This window comes from Macaca mulatta, chromosome 18 (assembly GCF_049350105.2).
Source record: "Macaca mulatta isolate MMU2019108-1 chromosome 18, T2T-MMU8v2.0, whole genome shotgun sequence".
In the NCBI taxonomy this organism is placed as follows: domain Eukaryota; kingdom Metazoa; phylum Chordata; class Mammalia; order Primates; family Cercopithecidae; genus Macaca; species Macaca mulatta.
In genome coordinates, this window is record NC_133423.1 from 19,201,980 (window position 1) to 19,223,396 (window position 21,417).

At 40.3% G+C, this 21,417-nt stretch overlaps 1 long non-coding RNA gene across 2 annotated transcripts in view; it reads left to right on the forward strand.

Annotated features, from left to right (window-relative positions):
• The window catches only part of LOC144336465 (uncharacterized), a 146,585-nt gene that overhangs the window by 16,557 nt on the left and 108,611 nt on the right, over positions 1-21,417 (forward strand). The gene's annotated exons all lie outside the window — the stretch shown is intronic.

Sequence of the window (21,417 nt, forward strand, 5' to 3'; positions counted from 1 at the left end):
TGTTTATCAAGACAATACATGCATAGCTGAACATAGACCCTCATCAGTAATTCTAATTTTGCCTTTTACCTTGTGATCTTTGCTTTGCCCTTTGCCTTGTGATCTTTATTGGCCTCAGAAGCATGTAATCTTTGTGACCTACCTGTTTGTATACCCCCTCCCTTTTTGAGATCCCTAATAAAAACTTGCTGGTTTTGCTGCTCAGGTGGGCATCACGGACCTACTGATATGTGATGTCACCCCCCACGGCCCAGTTGTAAAATTCCTCTCTTTGTACTCTTTCTCCTTATTTCTCAGACCAGCCACACTTAGAGAAAATAGAAAGAACCTATGCTGAAATATTGGGGGCTGGTTCCCCCGACAGCTACCTATCTAAACAAAATTAAAATAACAATTAAAACCTATGGTAAATTCTTATGATTTTGTGTTACCTTAGCATCCATTTTTAATTGTCCTCTAATACAACCAAACTTCTTGAAATAGCTTAAGTGTTTTTTTTTTTGCTCGCTCTCTGTTTTGAGATATAAATTTGTGACCTGCTTTCTCTAAAACCCAGTAAGGGCTTCTTTAGGTAATCTTTAACATTTTCCAGTTACATTAACCTGGTTTGAATTAACTATTTCAAACTAGTGAATTTTACAAGTCGTATGACTAGTCATAAATAAAGTTAAAAAAGCAACCCCAAATGCTTTTCAGGTTCATGTAATTTTAGTAATCTTTGTTAAATAGATACCATTTAAAAACTGTTGGTAAAACAAAATAGAAAACATCTTCAGAATTTAATTTAGATGTTTTTGCCTGGGTCTATTGGTCTGATACTCTCCGTGCTAGATGTTTTAAGGTCATAAAACTACCGCTTCTGTAATAGTTTTGATGCTTGCTTGATTCATCTGTGAGCTTATGTCTTTGGATTTGAGCCTTGAAGTCATGCTGAGGCCTAACTCCAGGCATTATCTTTTGCCCTGGGCTCTGCATTTGGTTGATAATTAAAATTGCTTCCCTTCTAGGTTTTTCACTAAAAATAAGGGTTACTAAGAACTAACTTTGTAATTAGTAGATGTGATTAAAACTACTAGATAAAAGAGAGAAAATTCTACATGCAAAGAGTATAAGAAAGGTAGAATGTGTTTTTGGTAAGAAAGATTATAAAAAGACACAGAAATGTGATTTTTGTTAAAGGGAATATAATTTTTTTCTAGTTTAGAGATTTTTGGGGGGTATGTCTTTATCTTATTCTTTTTTTATTATACTTTAAGTTCTAGGGTACATATGCACAACATGCAGGTTTGTTACATAGGTATAGATGTGCCATGTTGGTTTGCTGCACCCATTAACTCGTCATTTACATTAGGTATTTCTCCTAATGCTATCCCTCCCCCGTGTGTGATGGGATATGACACATGACAGGCCCCCATGTGTGATGTTCCCCACCCTGTGTCCAAGTGTTCTCATTGTTCAATTCCTACCTATGAGTGAAAATATGGGGTGTTTGGTTTTCTGTCCTTGTGATAGTTTGCTCAGAATGATGGTTTCCAGCTTCATCCATGTCCCCGCAAATGATATTAACTCATCCTTTTTTATGGCTGCATAGTATTCCATGGTGTATATGTGTCACATTTTCTTAATCCAGTCTATCATTGATGGACATTTGGGTTGGTTCCAAGTCTTTGCTATTGTGAATAGTGCCACAATAAACATACGTGTGCATGTGTCTTTATAGTAGCATGATTTATAATCCTTTGAGTATATACCCAGTAATGGGATTGCTGGGTCAAATGGTATTTCTAGTTCTAGATGCTTGAGGAATTGCCACACTGTCTTCCACAATGGTTGAACTAGTTTACACTCCCACCAACAGTGTAAAAGTGTTCCTATTTCTCCACATTCTCTCCAGCATCTGTTGTTTCCTGACTTTTTAATGATTGCCATTCAAACTGGTGTAAGATCTCATTGTGGTTTTGATTTGCATTTCTCTGATGACCAGTGATGATGAGCATTTTTTCATGTGTCTCTTGGCTGCATAAATGTCTTCTTTTGAGAACTGTCTGTCCATATCCTTTGCCTACTTTTTGATGGGGTTGTTTATTTTTTTCTTGTAAATTTGTTTAAGTTATTTGTAGATTCTGGATATTAGCACTTTGTCACATGGGTAGATTGCAAAAATGTTCTCCCATTCTGTAGGTTGCCTGTTCACTCTGATGGTAGTTTCTTTTGCTGTACAGAAGCTCTTTAGTTTAATTAGATCCCATTTGTCTATTTTGGCGTTCGTTGCCTTTTTTTTTTGAGGCGAAGTCTCACTCTGTTGCCCAGGTTGGAGTGCAGTGGCATGATATCGGCTCACTGCAAGCTCCGCCACTTCCAGGGTTCACACCATTCTCCTGCCTCAGCCTCCTGAGTAGCTGGGACTACAGGTGCCCACCACCATGCCCAGGTAATTGTTTTTTTAGTAGAGATGGGGTTTCACCATGTTAGCCAGGATGGTCTCGATCTCCTGACCTTGTGATCTGCCCACCTCAGCCTCCCAAAGTGCTGGGATTACAGGCGTGAGCCACTGCGCCCGGCCTGTTGCCATTGCTTTTGGTGTTTTAGTCATGACTAAAACATGCCCATGCCCATGTCCTGAATGGTATTGCCTAGGTTTTCTTCTAGGGTTTTTACAATTTTAGGTCTACATTTAAGTGTTTAATCCATCTTGACTTAATTTTTGTATAAGGTGTAAGGAAGAGATCCAGTTTCAGCTTTCTACATATGGCTAGCCAGTTTTCCCAGCACCATTATTAAATAGGGAATCCTTTCCCCATTTCTTGTTTTTGTCAGGTTTGTCAAAGATCAGATGGTTGTAGATGTGTGATGTTATTTCTGAGGCATCTGTTCTGTTCCATTAGTCTATCTCTCTGTTTTGCTACTAGTACCGTGCTGTTTTGTTTGATGTAGCCTTGTAGTATAGCTTAAAGTCAGGTAGTGTGATGCCTCCAGCTTTGTTCTTTTTGCTTAGGATTATCTTGGCAATGTGGGCTCTTTTTTGGTTCCATATGAACTTTAAAGTAGTTTTTTCCAATTCTGTAAAGAAAGTCATTGGTAGTTTGATGGGGATGACATTGAATCTATAAATTACCTTGGGCAGTATGGCCATTTTCATGATATTGATTCTTCCTATCCATGAGTATGGAATGTTCTTCCATTTGTTTGTGTCCTCTTTTATTTCACTGAGCAGTGGTTTGTGGTTCTCCTTGAAGAGGTCCTTTACATCCCTTGTAAGTTGGATTCCTAGGTATTTTATTCTCTTTGTAGCAATTGTGAATGGGAGCTCACTCATAAGTTGGCTCTCTGGTTGTCTGTTATTGGTGTATAGGAATGCTTGTGATTTTTGCACATTGATTTTGTATCCTGAGACTGCTGAAGTTGCTTATCAGCTTAAGGAGATTTTATGCCGAGATGATGGGGTTTTCTAAATATACAATGATGTCATCTGCAAACAGGGACAATGTGACTTCATCTTTTCCTAATTGAATACCCTTTATTTCTTTCTCTTGCCTGATTGCCCTGGCCAGAACTTCCAACACTATGTTGAATAGGAGTGGTGAGAGTGGGCAACCTGTCTTATGCCAGTTTTCAAAGGGAATGCTTCAAGTTTTTGCCCATTCAGTATGATATTGGCTGTGGGTTTGTCATAAGTAGCTTTTATTATTTTGAGATACGTTCCATCAATACAAAGTTTATTGAGAGTTTTTAGCATGAAGGGCTGTTGAATTTTGTCAAAGGCCTTTTCTGCATCTGTTGAGATAATCACGTGGTTTTTGTCATTGGTTCTGTTTATGTGATGGATTACGTTTATTGATTTGAGTATGTTGAACCAGCCTTGCATCCCAGGAATAAAGCCAACTTGATCGTGGTGGATAAGCTTTTTGATGTGCTGCTGGATTCAGTTTGCCTGTATTTTATTGAGGATTTTCACATTGATGTTCATCAGCAATATTTGTCTAAAGTTCTCTTTTTTTGTTGTGTCTCTGCCAGGCTTTGATATCAGGATGCTGCTGACTTCATAAAATGAGTTAGAGAAGATTCCCTCTTTTTCTATTGATTGAATAGTTTCAGAAGGAATGGTACCAGTTCCTCTTTGTACCTCTGGTAGAATTTGGCTGTAAATCCATCTGGTCCTGGACTCTTTTTGGTTGGTAGGCTATTAATTATTGCCTCAATTTCAGAGCCTGTTGATGGTCTATTCAGAGATTCAACTTCTTCCTGGTTTAGTCTTGGGAGGTTGTATGTTTCCAGAAATTTATCCATTTCTTCAAGATTTTCTAGTTTATTTGTGTAGAGGTGTTTTTAGTATTCTCTGATGGTAGTTTGTATTTCTGTGGAATTGGTGGTGATATCCCCTTTATCATTTTTTCTTGCATCTATTTGGTTCTTCTCTCTTTTCTTCTTTATTATTCTTGCTAGCAGTCTATCAATTTTGTTGATCTTTTCACAGGTTTTTAAGGACTGTTTGAAACTGAAGAAACAAAAAAGAATCATACATAAAACTGAATAAATATAAAAAGTTAGGAGGAAAGTGAAAAAAAATATAAAAGCTTTATGGAAATCTTACCTTGTGGTCAACACTGATTTAGATTGGATGTATTTGTTTTTAAGGTTTTATTAATATTAACTTTAGCTTTGGGAGGCTAAGAGTAAGGATTAGTTGAGGCCAGGAGTTTGACACAAGCCTGAGAAACATACTGAGACTCCTTCTGTACAAAATAGTTTAAAATAAATCAGCCAGGCATGGTGACTGTACTCCTAGCTACTTGGGAGGCTGAGGTGGGAGGATCACTTAAGACAAGGGAACTATGGTTGTCCACTGCACTCCAGCCTGAGTGACAGAGTGAGACCCTGTCTCTTTCTCTCTCTATATTAGGTTGGTACAAAAGTAATAGCAGTTTTTGCTATTACTTTTAATAGAAAAATTACGTTTGCACCAACCTAATATGTATAGCTCTAGTGTTATTAATACACTAATACACAAATTTTGATTTTCTCTTTTGAATGAGATTTGTGTAGTGTTAATAAGAGATAGTAAAAGGCCACCTTTTGAGTAAACTGCAACAGAACAAAACAAAAGAGGAGAGAGAGGAAGACACAGATTCAGCTTGTCTCATGCTTTCTTTATTAGGTCTTATGATTCTTTAAGCAACCAAGTCTCCCCTATATCAAAGGGTAAAAGTTTTCGCTTGTTAGAATCTTTGAATTATCACTATGGCTAACGGAATGACTTATCTTTACAGTGACAGTGAATCCATTTTGTGATATCAAGTGTTTTAAACCTTTGATATTTGAAAAACTTTTCAAAATTAAATTCCAAATTGTAAGTTTAGTTTTTTTGACCTCAAAATAGCTTTTTAGATATTAAGGTCCTGGATGTCCAAGAGAGACATATTCATAATTGGTATGTTAAAATCACACAGGAAACACTGTCAAATATGAAATGTTTAACTTTCTTTAGGTTATATTTCTATCAATGTGTTATTAATATATGTTCCAAAATTGTGCGAGATTAATATTATTAATAATTATGATTATGTTAAATTTATATGCCATTTCTCCTATTAATCAATCTGCCTCATGTCAGTAATTTTTCAATAAGCCTTCAGAGGGCCAAAGAAGAAGCTAGCCCTTGGTCCCTTCATCCTCAAATAAACTAATTTTTCAAACCACGTGCTCACTCTCACAATCCCTCACCTCCAGAATGTGATCACTTTCAGACTAGCTTTCCTGGAGTTAAAGGGGAAACATTAAGCTCTCCTACTCTGAAGACTGAAGGTGGAAAGACTGAAGGGAAAAGCCCACAAGAAGCAAAGTGATTACAACCACAGAAACCCAGCTCTGGTAGAAAAGCACCAAGTGCCTCTGAAGGCAGAGGTACAAGGTAGAGCTGAGAACAGGAGCATTGGTTGAAAGTGTTTCTAATGCATACTGAGAGACCTCCCTCACTACTGATTTAGGCATCCTGCCTCACTCTAACAGCAGGTTACCATCCTTCTCCCCCAAACATAGACTGGCGAAAGATAGGAGGTTTATTGCCAGCAGAAACTGGGTTGGAGAGGGCATGGATTGGCCCAGGGGGTATTTAATGAAAATCCCCACACTGTATGGTGTTATCCTAATTCCTTTCTCCTGGAGGGTCCCCAGGCAAGCAGGCTTACACTGCCCAGGCAGGAGGCTGGAGGAATTATCTTCCCAGAAACTAATTGGCCCAAGAAGAAATATCTAGGGGCTAATATTGGAGAGGAGTGCTGGAAAATGACTGGTTAAAGCCACTATTAGTCAAGCTGTTCCCATACACAGAGGAATGCCAAGCAACTTTTTTAGAACTTTGCTCTTGAATATTAACAGACAAAGACCACAAAACATTTGAGGAAAGCTTTTAACATAGAGTCCAAAATTATCAAACAAGAAACACACATACAAGCTAAATACAATACAGATAGCAAAGAAAACTTAAAAAGAACAGTAGCAAAATCTTAGTATCTTCAGACATACAAGAAGATATTGAATTTATGAAAAAAGATTAAAATACTATAAGAACAGAGAACAATTTGAAAATCAAAAATATAATGGCAGTGATTTAAAATAATTAACAGAAGGATGATGAAAAGATAGAGCTGAGAAATTATCCCAGAAAGTAGAATAGGAAGACGAAGACTTTAAAAATGAGAGATAGTTAAAAAAAATTTTTTGAAGCAAAACATTGGGCAGGAAATGAAATGTCATCTCAATGAACTTCATGGCTCAGTTGTAAATAATAATTATATTCTCTAATAATGACTAAAGAAGTTAATATTTATAGAGCACTTAATGCCTGGCATATAACAAGTATTATATGTGTTCATTAAAGTAATGCCATAAATAAAAATATAAAGGATAAATATTGGTTTAACCAGAAATTGCAATATGACTATATTGGGAGAATAAGAGGAAGAATTGTGGATTTGGTGTGCGTCTTTGTGTTTCTATGCATGAGGTGGTGGTTATAAGATCATGAAGTGCTTATCTTTGAATGAAGGTAATGAACAGATACTAAATAAAATTGGGAAGTATCACTATAAGCATAAACAGCATAACATACCCTTCTATGAATCCAGTCAGTGGTCTCTTCAGGGAATTATTAGTAAATGAGCATTAGGTGAAACTTGTATACAAGTCTCTTTAATGGATTCCCGTAGAAATCTCTTTAGTCCATTTCTGTAGAAGTCTCTCTTGTCTGTCCCTGAAGAAGTGTATTTGAAAGAGAAAACTAGCCAAAAAATGTTTATTTGACCCTGCTTATTCCTTTGGTTACTGTATTTCTATAACCTCATCATTATTGATAGTCTTTACTTTTACCTCTTTTCTCTCTGTCATCTTCTCAACTTGAGGCAATTGATTTTTCTCTTTCTTTCTAATCAACTACACTCTTGAAGCCTGGAAGATGCCCTTGTGTGGCAGAAAGGGGGTGATCCCTTTCCTTCCCATTGTAAAGGTCATGACCAACACCTTGTAACAAGAGACAAGTTAAAAAAAGAAAAGCATTAAAAATTATTTGGTTATAGTTTTATGTGACATGGGAGCTTTTAGAAGGAAGACCCATATATACAGGAAAATTGTATCCATTTTTATGCTTAGAGTCAACGAATAATGAACAGCTGTGTTGACTGTGCAGAACTGATTGGGCAAAAAGGATATGATCTAATGCTAGTAAACTGAGTAAGGAAACTCAGGAAGGCCTGTCCAGATTCTTCTTGGCCTATTTGCAGCATCCATTCCTCCAAGTATTGGGCAGAGCTCTTTCTGGAACAGTCTTAGAATGGATATACAGACAAGAGAGGTCAGACAATTTCTTTATGACCAGTTTTTATACAGAAATGTGGGGTAAAGTTAGAGTAATATTTTTAGGTTTTATGGCTGGTTTTGGGGAAAAGAGATTTTTGGTTTTTATGACCCACCTTGGGGAAGAGGGATTTCGGTTTCTGTGACTTGCTTCGGGAGAGAATGAGGGATGAGAGACAGGAGGGCAGAGAAGGTCAGAGACAGAAACTTTGCTTCTGAGGCCTTTGCTTTGGGGTATAATTTTCTGAACCCCACACCCTCTTAATGTCAATAAGTGACCTTTACTTACCCTTATTTATTTTTATTTTTGAATTTAGAGACAGAGTTTTGCTATGTTGTGCAGGCTGGTCTTGAACTACTAACCTCAGGTGATCATCCTGCCTCAGCCTCCCTAGTCGTATTACTGGCGTGGGCCACTACACCCAGCATACTCATTTTTTTTTCAATCTTGAAAAGTTTTCAAACTATAGAAAAGTGGAAATAACAATACAATGAATACCCACCTATCATCTTAATTTACCAAATTGCTAACATTTTGCCATGTGTGCTGCCCACATCCCCTGTGTGTGCACACGTGTGTGTTTTCACAGAGCAATTTGAAGGAAAGTTGCATTTATCGTGACTTTTAATCTAAGTGCTTCACTCTAAATACTTACGCGTGTATCTCTTAAGAAATAAAAAGTCATTCACTACAATTACGTTATTATTCCCAGGGAATTTAATGTTGAAACAATAAGATCATTTAATAAACAGTCCATATTCAAAGCCCTTAACTGTCCCCCTAAAAGTATTTTGAAGTTTTGCTGTTGTTGTTCTTGTTAATTTTTAATCCAGGACCCAAATAAGCTTCATGCATTGTCTTTGATTGTTTTATTTCCTTGGTCTCCCTTAGTCTAGATTCTAGTTTCTAGAATGTTTCATTCTCTTTTGTGGTATGTCATAATATTTAAACTTTTTGAAGAGTTCAGGACAATTATCTTGTAGAATATCCCTCCTACTGGACTTATTTGATTGTTTCTTCATGTTTAGATTCAGGTTAAACATTGATTGGTTGTTTTGTGTCTTGACAAGAATTTTACATATACAACATCATGTACTTCCAGTTGCATCACATCATGATGTTAATTTTGTCTTGTTATTAATGAAGTTAACCTTGGTTACTATGTTGTCTGCCAGATTTCTCCATTGTAAAACTATCTTTTCCTATTTGTGATTAACAAGTGTTGTAGGACCAACAGGTTTGTATGCCTGCTGTGCAGTGACAGAACCATTACAGTGAGACAGCAGGGTTTGCAGTTGAGAAACAGTTTAATGATCTCAGGGTGCCAAGTGAGGAGGTGGGAGGAGACCCTCAAATGCATCTCCCCAAGGAGACAGAGTCTTGCTCTGTTGCCCAGGCTACGGTGCAATGGCGTGATCTTGGCTCACTGCAACCTCTGCCTCCCGAGTTCTAGTGATTCTTGTGCCTCAGCCTCCCGAGTAGCTGGGATTACAGGCACCTGCAACTACACTTGGCTAATTTTTGTATTTTTAGCAGAAACAGGGTTTCGTCATGTTGGCCTGGCTGGTCTTGAACTCCTGGCCTCAAGTGATCCACCTGTGTTGGCCTCCGAAAGTGCTGGTATTATAGGCATGAGCTGCTGAGCCTGACTGGGCTGAGGTTTTTAAGGGGATTCTGGAAGGCAAGGGACTAGAGAATTGGGGTTGTAGATTGGTTGGGGTAAGGGAGATAAAATTAACAGGATGTGGAAACTGCATTCTTTGGTGAGTCAGTTTCTTGTGGGGTCCTTCAGGCCAACTGATATAGTAGTTTCAGTGATATGCAGGACATGAAGGAGTATCTCATAGGGAAAACTTAATGTTTTCTAATGTTCAAGTTGTTATCTAGAAGCAGTTAAGGGGAACTATAATCTTGTGACAGGGTCTGTGTGATTCTAGGACAATGGGCACCACAGAGCTATGAGGAAGCAGGTCAGAGAGTTAGCTGACTTAGTGATCAATGCTGAATGTGCTGCAAGCTTGGTGTACTTTCCTTTCCTCTTCTCCCTTCTTTCCTGATTAGTTTTATAAAGTTTTTAGGAGTGGTTTTGCAAGTCATGTTTTGAGACCATGCAACTCTCCCATTCCAACAACTTTTCTCTCAATGGTTTTAACATGCATCGATGAGCCTCATTTCAACCAATTATTGCATTGATGATGGCAAAGTAGACATTTTCGAGTTCCTTCTATACTCATTGACTAGTGTTCTTATGTTTAAAATAAAAGAGCTTCCCCTGTTCCCTTTTGTTCAATAACAGTATGGACTCAGGATTTCTTTTTCTTTTCCTTCTGTTTTATAATCCAAAGCCATCATTATTCTTTTTTTGATGCTCAAATCAACACAAATGTGGCCAGTGGGGGCCCCTTTAAGCCAGCTCCTGTGTTCTTTAACAAGGCCTACTTTGTCTTTCAGTGCTTTCTTATTTGTTAGCTCTGAATGTTGCAGGCTTGCCTTATACCTTCCTCACCCCAGCCCGGGAATTGGTCATGTCTCCATGAAGGCTGTGCTCATTTTTGTTTCTCCCAGTGTTCTCACTTTCCTTGGAACAATATTCTGTTACCCATAGTCTTCTCCTTGAAACTCTGCTTTCATAAATACTGTATCATCTTCTATTTCCTGCTACCTTCATAACTGCTTTCTAATTCATTTGTTAGGGTCATTAGTTTTGTTTTGTTTTGTTTTGTTTTCAACAGATAGTGAAATGCTTATTATATGTGTCTGGGACAGTGTGCTTCAGGCATGAAGGCAAAGAGGCCACAGTCCCTATCCTCAAGAGACTCACATTCTTGGCCAGGTATGGTGATTCATACCTGTAACCCCTGCATTTTGGGAGGCCAGGGGAGAAGATCGCTTGAGCTCAGGAGTTCAAGACCAACTTGGGCAACATAGTAAGACCCCATCTCTACAAAAAGAAAACAAAAAACAAACAAACACACAAACAAACAAACACACATGCCTATGGTCCTAGACTCAGGAGGCTGAGGCTGGAGGATTGCTTGAGCCTGGGAGGTTGCAGTGAGCTCTGATGGCACCACAGAACTTCAACCTGGGTGACAGAGCAAGACCCTGTCTCCAAAAACAAACAAACAAAAAATTCACATTTGGACTTTTAGCTAGATGACCTTGCAATTTATCATTCAAATAGGACACTTTGAAAGTGAAAAGGGGTTCTACGAAAAGCTATACTGGGACAAGAAACATACATTGATATTATGCGAGGAGTTGGTAGGAATTATGGCACCTACTTCTCACTGATATCCTGCCTCTAGTTTCCTCTGTCAAATTTGCTTCCTTAAACATCACTTTCAGCATGGAATTCCTTATGCTCAAAAAGCCTGCAGCTATCTGTTTTCTGGGAAGTCAAGCCAAAATCTTTTATCAGATTCCTGAGGTACTTTAAAATCTGACCCTTCCTTGTCAAACCCTGATTGCCACTGTGCCCAGCATGCTCACTCCAGTCTCCGTGCTGAGCTTGCTGAGAACAGGAATGCGCATGTCTTGTAATCACTGTCTCCAGCACCTGCCCAGCCCTCAGCACCTGCACAGCTCCCACCACATAGCAGGTGCTCCAGTATGAGAATACTCAAGAAAGGCTATTGGCTTTCCTCACCATGGAGCACACTCTTCCCATCTGTTCTCTGCTCTCTTGCACCCAGGATGCCTTGCCATCTCTCCCAGACCCATTTAATTCCTACCAACCTCCAATCAAGGTGCCAGAGGGAGCATGTACACTCCCCTACCTTCCATTCCACTGGCATAAGATGAAATATTGCTTTAAAAAATTTAAACGTATACAACCCATTCCAAAACAAGAGGAAAATCTCTGTGAACCTGAATGCAGAGGAAACTCACATTAATGAGGGAGGGGGTTGAAGTCACATGACCCAAGGGACTCATGACCAGACAAGGGGTGGGGCGGGCCCTGGGATTCAACACTACGTCGGAAGGTCTGCAGGGCCCTTGGTGGGACACTGAAATCTCTGTGCAGCCAGAGCCTGCAGAGTGAAATAACTCCACTGGAGAGCTCAGAGGTAGGTGGCAACTGGGAGTGAGCAGCTCTGGGAGGAAACACAGGCCACCAAGCAAAATAGGAGTGAGGCTCGGTGGCACAAATGGAGCACTTCCCATCTAGGGTGAGAGTCTGTGAAGGTTAATTTTATGTGTCAATGTGGCTAGGTCGTGATATCCACATATTGTTCAAATGTTATTTTAGATATTTCTGTGAAGGCATTTTTTAGATGAGATTAACATTTAAATCAGTAGTAGGCCAGGTGTGGTGACTAATGCCTATAATCCTGGCCAAGCCAGGAGGATAACTTGAGGCCAGGAGTTGGAGACCAGCCTATGCAATACAGCAAGACCTTGTTTCTATAAAAAATAAAATAATTAATCAGGTATTATGGGATGCACTTGTAATCCTCACTACTCCTAGCTACTCAGGAGGCTGAAGTGGGAGAACTACTTGAGCCCAGGAGTTCAAGACCATCTTGGGCAACATAGCAAGAGCGCATCTCCACAAAAAAATTTAAAAAGTTGCCTGGACATGGTGACATATGCCTGTAGTCCCAGCTAGCTTGGAGGCTGTGGTGGGAGGATTGCTAGAGTCCAGGAATTCCAGGTTACAGTGAGGTATGATTGTGCCACTGCACTTCAGCCTGGGCAACAGAGTGAAACTCTACCTCTAAAAAGCAAATAAATAAATAAATAAATCAGTAGACTTTGAGTATAGCAGATTACGCCTATATTATGTAAGTTCTGCCTATAGATGGTCTTTGGACTTGAACTACAATTCATCCCTAGGTCTCCAGCCTGCTGGCTGACCCCACAGATTTTGGATTTACCAACCCTCCACAATCACATGTTCCTTAAAATCTCTCTTTCTGTCTCTATATATCTCCTGTTGGTTCTGTTCTCTGGAGAACCATGACTATTACAGAGTCCTAAACCACTTAATGAAAGAAACAGCCAGCGTTTCCAGACCACGGATGTTAAGATGGAAAGGGTTCAGCACCAAATGCTGAGCAGGATGAACTCAACAACCACCATGAAACCTCACATCTATGTATAATTGTTCATTTATCAGGAGCTATTGATTTAGTGATTTATTGCCAGGCCCTGTTGTAGGTACTGTGTATTCAGTGGGGGAATACACACACATATGTAATATGCATGTAGAATATAATATATATGTTATATATATACACACATATATGTTATACACATAAACTTTAAACTCATGTGTAGATAAGTACTATGAAAGAAAAATAAACTAGAGTAAAAGGAGGTATTGTAGATAAAATAGTCAAGGAAAGTCTTTCTGAAGAGGTGGCATTTAAGCCAAGACTGAATGAAGTGGGGAACAAGTCAAGTGAAATGGCCAAACATGGAGAACAAAGGGGGAAGTCTTACAAGCAAGCAGTAAGAAAAGACTTGTCCCTCACAAAAGAATGGCCAGCAGATTGGCAGCTGCCTCTTCAGCCCTGAGGGTAAATTCTAGAATAATTCCTTCCCCAAGTATTGTTCAGGAGTGAGAGTGAAACAGACATAGTCAGACACCAGGGCTAGGAGGGTTTGCTATCAGAGTGCCTTCCTGAAAGAACTACTAAACTTTACATATTTCCTGCAGGAGAAAACCAATCCAAAAAGTGTGGAACAGAAAAACAATGGTGAACAAAGAAATCATTAAAACGTGTCCAAAATCATAAGCTATATTTTAAAACCTTTGTGCATAATATACTAGATAAACATCTGGAAGACGGGAAATAGGGGAAATATGGAAAGATGTTAAAGTGTTTAAGGTCTTTGTCTTGATGAGGAGGTTAGAGATTCTGAGACTATTTAGAGATTCTGAGTGCATTTACAACAATACATACCGTCTCCTCGTTCTGCACAGTCTAGAATGGGTTGGATTGAGCCTTCTTCATGAGTTGTTTCTAATTACCCAGTCCTCTTTCATTTATCTCCAGAACTCCTCTATCATTTATAGCCTGTCCATACAATTTAGCACTTAGCTACACAGTATCACTTGTCTACATAAGGCTAAACGCTCAGGTCTTCAGTCCCCATTGGTTAACTGGCTGCAGTAGCATTGAGAAGAGCATCTGGCTAACGCCTGCTTCTGTCACACCATTACCTAGCTTTGTGAACTTGGACATGTTACCAACCACTCTGGGTTTCAGCGGTTTTTTAGTCTGGAAAATGAGATAATATGGTGAGATGGCTGCTAAGACCCCTTCTAGCACAAAGAATCTATGCTTGGTTCTTCTACTCCTTTCCTGCATGTCCTGGGGAGGAACTGTCCAGAAAGATCATCAGATGATGACCTGCCTAAGAGTGAGACTCTGTCTAAAAGACAGAAGTGCAGTGGCATGATCATGCTCATTGCAGCCTTGACCTCCTGGGCTCCAGTGATCCTCCCACCTCAACCTCATGAGTAGCTGGGACCACAGGCATGTGTAACCATACCCAGCTGATTTTTTTTTTTAATTAATATTTGTAGAGATGAGGTTCTGCTATTCTGTTAAGCCTGGTCTTGAACTCCTGAGCTCAAGCAATCCTCCTGCCATGGCCTCCCAAAGTACTAGGATTACAGGCGTGAGCCACCACGCCCAGTGTCTGTTGCATATTCTTTTTAGCTTCCTGCCTCGCACACACTTCCTCCCTAGATGCTGAACCAGTGACTTAATCTACCCTTTGACACCTGCCTGATCCCTTAAGCCTCATCCAGATTCCCCACATTGGCACTGATGTCCTACTTAGGTGCTAGCTTCTGCTCTAGCTGACATCTACCTAGGTCTGGGTTATTTGTGTGCTTTTTCCCTTATCCTGGGTTGTCAGTCTTTTCTTAGGTCTTCAGATCCCAGGTGCTCGCTTGTTGTATATAATATTACATGACAGCAAAAACATAGAATTCTTAAAAGCAAAGACTTCAGAAACTACAGGGGATGTTGAAAATTGCTTCAAAGGATGTAAGGTACGTCTCTTTACTGGCCTGCTCTCTCCCACTACCTTTCTTTATCGCCTTGAGGTCAGGTATTAATAAGGGTCAGAGGAGGGGTGTGTTGTATGGGAGAACAGTCATCTTTCTTCTCCTTGAAAACACTGATTTGCTTCTACACTGCTGCCTAGACTCCTTTGGGTGCATATTCTTAGGCTTTTTTTTTTTTTTTAATCAGAAACAATGGCAATCTTGTTTTCTTATTTGGTGGCGACTTTTGATGGGCCAGATTTATATTCCAAAGTAAGAGCTGCAGTAAGATGCAGCATATACTTATAAATTATCTATTGCTGTGTAGCAAATTACCACACACTTAGCAACCTACAAGGGTACACATTCATTGTCTCACAGTTTCCGTGGGTCAGGATTCTAGGCTTGGATTAGCTGGGTCCTCTGTTTCAGGGACTCTCGCAAGGGTGTAATTAATGTGTGGGCGGGAGCTGCAGTCTCATCTGAAAACTCAGCTGGGGAAGGATCTACGTCCAAGATCACGTGGTTGTCGGCAGAATTCAGTTCCTGAAGGGTTGTTGGACTGAGGGCCTCTGTTCCTTGCTAATTGTTGGCCAGAGGCCACCCTCAGTTCTGTATGCAATGTAATAATGGAAACGAAATCCCATCACCTTTGTCATATTCTATTGGTGAAAAGGAAGTCATGGGTCCTATCCATACTCAAGAAGAGAAGATCACATGTTGTATGAACACCAAGCAGTAGGGATCCTGAGGCAGTAAAATATATTGGTGAAGACATGGACTCTGGAGTTATTTGTCTGCTTTCAAATCTCAGCCCCACCATTTAGTATCTGTGTCTCAGTTTCTTCATTTGTGTAACAGGGATGATAATACTAGCTACCTTATAGGGTTGTTGTGAGGATTAAATGAGTTATTATATTTAAAGTTCTTAGCACAGCTGGCATATAGTAAGTGCTATGTTACTGTTAATTTTTGCATTTTCTCTTTGTTGCTATTTCTAGAGAGGTGGGCATGGCAGCTGGGCAATGTTTGCCTTCTCTCTGAGAAGATGTTACGCTCTTAGGCAGTGGTGCTTTTCTGTCGTTTCCACATATGTATCAAATACACACAGTGGTTTGAAGATAATTACAAACAAGCCCCATGTTATGCATTTAACAAATTGCTTCTTATTGATTTATGTCCAGTTTTTCAAGGGGAGAGTGAGAGCCCATGAATGGTAAGTAAAGTGACTAGAGCCAACTATTCAGATAGAAGAGTCTTTGGGGGCAATTTGATACTGTACAAAGTGCTTTCATCTTTAGGAACTGTTAAGGTTGGACCATCAAATATTTATGGGCTTTAGCAAAAGCTGTTGTCCTTCAGCTAGCTTGTGGAGTCTGTTACATGAGTTCTGACTGAAAACTAGTGCCTACGGTGGGCCTTTGGGAAGGGTTCTGTGTAGAAAATGATCTTTACAGATACTTTAGCTTTGTAATTGAAGGAGTAGATGAAATTGGCCCCTGTGGCAGCCTCCAGGTAGAAAGTGTAACAACTTTGCTTAAAAAAGTGATATGAAGTATTAGGAAGAAGAGGAGGTTTAAATAAACCCAGAAAAAATCACACATTATTGTGATATTATGAAATACATGTTTTGTCTTTGTCTCAGTTTCCTGGTATAAGGCTCCTAAAACCCTTTGTCCTGGTTTCCTGACACATACTCCTAAAACCTGAGTGATAAGAGTGTCTTTTGTATGTTCCTGAGCTGATTCAATAATGTAGGTGGCTGGGGGCCCCTAAATAGCTTCAGGACGGGGGCTGGTCAATGGAAAGACCAAGGCATTAGAAGATTGGACCTTTTAGCCCCAGCCTCTAACCTCAGGGTAGGGAAGAGGGACTGAAGGCTAAGTTGATCACCAGTGGACAATGATTTAATCAATCATGCCTTGGTAACGAAGCTTTAATAAAAACCCAAAAAGACTGGGTTTGGAGAGCTTCTAGATAGCTAAACACATGGAGGTTCCTGGAGGGTGGTGTGCCCAGAGAGGACATAGAAGCTCCACACCCCTTCCCACATGCCCTTCCCTATACACATCTTCACCTGTATCCTCTGTTATGTCCTTCATAATAAGCTGGTAAACCTAAGTAAGTGTTTCCCTGAGTTCTGTGAGCTCTCCTAGCAAATTGATCAAACTTGAGGAGGGGGTCATGGGAATCCCAATTTGTAGCCAGCTGGCTGGAAATACAGGACACAACCTGGGGCTTGTGATAGGCATCTGAAGTGGGAGGCAGTGTATGGAACTGAACCCTTAACCTGTTGGAGTGTCAGAATTGGGTTGAATTATAGGACACCTAGTTAGTGTCTTCTGGAGAATTGCTTACTTGGTGTGTGGGGAAAACTCCCACACATCTGGTGTCAGAAGTTCTGGGTGAGGAAAACACCAACACCAACACCAACACTGTTTTTCTCCCATACCTAATAACTATATTTCACCAAATTAATAAAACATGCAATAGTAATAAAGATTCCAGAATTTAAATAGCCAACAAAGTTGGAATAATCACCATGATTCACTATTTTTAGAAAGTTTGGCAAAGGACAGATTTTGTCTAGTACCATAGCAGTAGTGCAGGCTCAGGGTGTTGTCAGTCAAGACAAATGCAAATGCATGTCACTAGCATACGTGGCAGAATGACAGAGCTGAGCTAGCAGATGTTGGATGCTCAGAGTGAGTGCATCCATTAGGATTACATTTAGCTGCAAGTAACAGAGCTCCCAACTGACAAGGCCTAAACAAGGAAGGGGTTTATTTGTTACAGGCAACGTAAAGTCTGGGGGTAGATGATTCTGGGCAAGTATGCCAGTTCCAAATATCATCAAGTACAAGTCCTGTTTATCTTTCTCTTCTCTCATAGCAAGTGGCTTTCATTTTCATGGTCTCCAGATGGCTGCTGCATCCCCAGGTGTCATGGGGGAGGGAGTGAGGCTGAAAGGCAGAGGTAAGGAGCTGTGCTAGCCAAGCCCATCCCTTTAAAGAACTTTCCTGAGAGCTCTATCCAGTGACTTTTTCTTTTATTATGAGGACTAAGCTCTGATTTTTTTTTTTTTTTTTTTTTTTTTTTAGACTGTCACCCAGGCTGGAGTGCAGTGGCACTATCTTGGCTCACTGCTACCTCCACCTCCCTGGTTCAAGCAATTCTCCTGCCTCAGCTTCCTGACTACCTGTGCGTGCCACCATACATGGCTAAAATTTTTGTATTTTTAGTAAAGAAGGGGTTTCACCAGGTTGGCCAGGCTGATCTCGAACTCCTGACCTCTTGATCCGCCTGCCTTGGCCGCCCAAAGTGCGGGGATTACAGGCGTGAGCCACTGCAGCCAGCAACAGCTCTGATTTTTATCTTGCCCAAATTCCTATCTAACGGTCTGGGGAGTCATGTCCTACAAACCATACATTCTCATTAGCCGGACTTTATTTATTTATTTATTTATCGTGATTTATTTTCCAACCTGACTCTGGCATAACATTATGAGACAACGAAGAAAATCAAAATATTTTACCACCAAAACATGTTTTTTGCCATGTTTCGAAATGGCCCTGCAAGGCATCCCTTGTGGGGGAATATTCACATCTGTAAGGAATCCCTGTTAACATAGCTAGACCTTTTCCTTCCCGGCCCATCCAATTCTGAATAGATTAACTGAGAGTCTAACACCTTTTAAAGGGTCTGAATAGGAAACATTTGTCATCTATTGTTTCTAAGGGCAGCCACTATGAGACTTCTGAAAGAACCTTGGTCTCCACAATCTTTTATCTTAACTCAAACATTCCTTTCTATTAATCTCAGGTCTTTAGACAAAAACTCAACCAATTGTCAATCAGAAAATGTTTAAATTCACCTATAGCCTGGAAGCCCACCCTGCTCCCCATCCCCCACCCTCCTCCCCCACTCCCCACCCCATCTGCTGCTTAAATTGTCCCACCTTTCTGAACCAAACCAATGTATTCCTTAAATGTATTCAATTGATGTCTCATGCCTCCCTAAAATGTGTAAAACCAAGCTACACCCTGACCACCTTGGGCAGATGTTCTCAGGACCTCTTGAGGGCTGTGTCACGGGCTGTGGTCACTCATATTTGGCTTAGGATAAATCTCTTAAAGTATTGTATGGAGTTTGACTCTTTTCATTGACAATTACATTGGCCAGAGCTGTGTAACATAGCTACTTTTCGCCAGCAGGTTGCCTAGGAAAGAACATATTTTATTTTTCTGGCCTCCATAGGAAGAAGTAGAAGAAGGCAAGGGGGAAAAGGTTGTGAATGGTCTTTGAGTTTCTGACTCACAGAGGCTACCACAGTAATTTCTAGAGCTCCACATACACCTTGTCACTCTTGTTTATTTATCTCAAGCTGGGTTTTCAAATTATTTCTTTTGTCTGTGAGCAGAGAGACAGTCAGAGATGCCTTATGGTGGCATTAGAGAATTAGGTAATTTGATATCAATAATTGGCTGAACCATGTGTGTAAAGAAAGACCTCATATGTGGTTACACCCATATCAGTGGCCACAGAAGTATTCCTACCTCTAATCCTGGGTGCAGTCATTTGGACAATACAACTTTTAGTAAATTGTGTTTTAGTGTCTAGTGGTCAAGAGGAATGAGCATAAATAGTCTTGTCCACAAAAGCCTGTCCTTTTAGAGTGAAGGCTGGCCATGACTTGTTTTTATTCTTTTTTTTTTTTTTGAGACAGAGTTTTGCTCTTGTTTCCCAGGCTGCAGTGCAATGGCACAATCTCGGCTAACTACAACCTCCGCCTCTTGGGTTCAAGCGATTCTACTGCCTCAGTCTCCTGAGTAGCTGGGATTACAGGCACATGCCACCACCACACCTGGCTAATTGTGTGTGTGTGTGTGTGTGTGTGTGTTTTAGTAGAGACTGGGTTTCTCCATGTTGGTCAGGCTGGTCTTGAACTCCTGACCTCAGGTGATCCACCTGCCTCGGCCTCCCAAAGTGCTGGGATTACAGGTGTGAACTACCATGCCCGGCTGTTTTTATTCTTTTAGAAAACCCAGCAGCTGCCAGCTAGGGCATGGCAGTTCTCGATCAATACCTCATTCAGCAAGTACACAGTCCTTTCCTCTCTGACTGTCTCCCATGGTCACAAGGCCAAGGCTAACAGAGCAACTCACTTGCATGCAACATTAGCCCTCTAGCATATAACATGAAGATTCTGTTAGCTGCAATGCTACTGCTTGGTTTCCATTGGATTGCGAGATGTGCTCATCAGTATACCCAATGTAAATAGCTTGCTTCATATCTTGGCAAAGTGCCCCTCACTTTTCTGTATCACCATATCATTTGCCTTGTATGGGGAGCATTTATTAACTCATTTTGACCATGGCTATTCTCATTTCACACAAATAATCAAGGTAAATTGCAGGGATCTCTCCTTGATGCAAAGGTAGGAGGACAGAAAAAAAAGGCCAAAATCTGAATTTCCTTATGGAGGGGCATGTGAGAAAGGCCATGGGGCACACAAGCATGTCATAGTCAGCTGGTCATGGTGAGGGGGAAGAGGGGTTGGATATGAGAGAACTAATTCTGTAAAGCTTAAATAAATGCCCTGGCCTGATTCCCACTTACAAAGATACCAAGTCTTTGAGGAAAATAACCTAGCTGATCATTAAATAAGCTGGTAGAGTATGTGTAATGAGACTGAAATCACGTGTTCACCTCAACATTTAGTCAAATTGCTTTGATGCTTTATTGACAAGAAAAATAAAATGCTTACATGAATCCATCCCATAGATGGAAGGAGAGATTTTTGGAATTCTTTTCCAAAAACGTGATTTTGACAAAATAGTGTTACTTGCCTGGTCCCACGGAGCCTCTGGGAACTCTAATCCTTTGAAAGCTATTGATTTCCTTTTGTTTGATATGGCAAGGCACACTTTCTCACGACTCAATTAGAACGCATTTTTCCAGTGGGCAACTATCTTGATCACATTAACATTCATGAGGTGAGCCTGTGTCCCACTGTTGTTTAATAAAAGAAATAAAATCTGGGGATATTATTCAGTCATAGTAGCCCATCACCTTGGGACAGTATTACTACTGCAATTCCATTGAAAGCACTATTCATTGAAAGGCAAGTAGCAATAACAAAAAATTGTTGCTTTTAGGCAACAACTAGAAAATACTTGCTTTGTCATGAATGTCCTGTCTTGGTTGTTTAATCAAGAGGGGAAGCAGACATGCTACAGGCAGCTGGAGAGGCTGCAGTGGCTCAAAAGGAATGGCCATGATGACAAGGCCAAAAGCTCACTCATGAAGGAAGGAGATGGCATGCTACTCTTCAATGCTGTCTTCTAGAGCTTCTGTTCCACTGCAAGGAAGATCCAGCTCCCACTAGCATACCCCTCCTCTTCCTTGTTGGGATGGCATTTTGCCAAGCATTGTGCCAGATGCCTTCTGCATATTAGTTCATTCAATTCTCACCACAAGCCTAAGAGGAAGGTATTACAACCCATCTTCTAAGTCATTGTCATTAAGCATCTTACCCAAGGTTATATTGTCAATAAATGAT